A 414-nucleotide genomic window follows, 5' to 3' on the forward strand; every position below is an offset into this window, starting at 1 on the left:
CAAGCCAGTTTGGCTCAGTAGATAGAGCGTCGGCCTGAGGACTGAAGGGTCCCAGGTTCGATTCCAAGTCAGGGCACAGGCCCAGGTTGTGGGCTCAATCCCCAGTGGGGGTTAGTAGGGGGCGCAGGAGGCAGCCAATCAATGATTCTTATCATTGATGTTTCTCTTTCTCCCTCTCCCTTCCTCTCTCTGAAATCAATAAAAAACATACATTTTCAAAAGTAGATCTTTCCTATATTCTAGCATCACATATTATTGCTTTATAAAATTTGTCTGCGAAATATGTTTCCCAAAAAATTTTAAAGTCAAAACAAAACTCTTATACTGAAATGTGTTACAAAATATCATATTTGATATTAAAATGTATTTTAAGGAAAATTGTTTTTATCTTTACTGCTGAGGTTTGGGCACCCC

This window comes from Myotis davidii, unplaced genomic scaffold (assembly GCF_000327345.1).
Source record: "Myotis davidii unplaced genomic scaffold, ASM32734v1 scaffold1367, whole genome shotgun sequence".
Classification (NCBI taxonomy): domain Eukaryota; kingdom Metazoa; phylum Chordata; class Mammalia; order Chiroptera; family Vespertilionidae; genus Myotis; species Myotis davidii.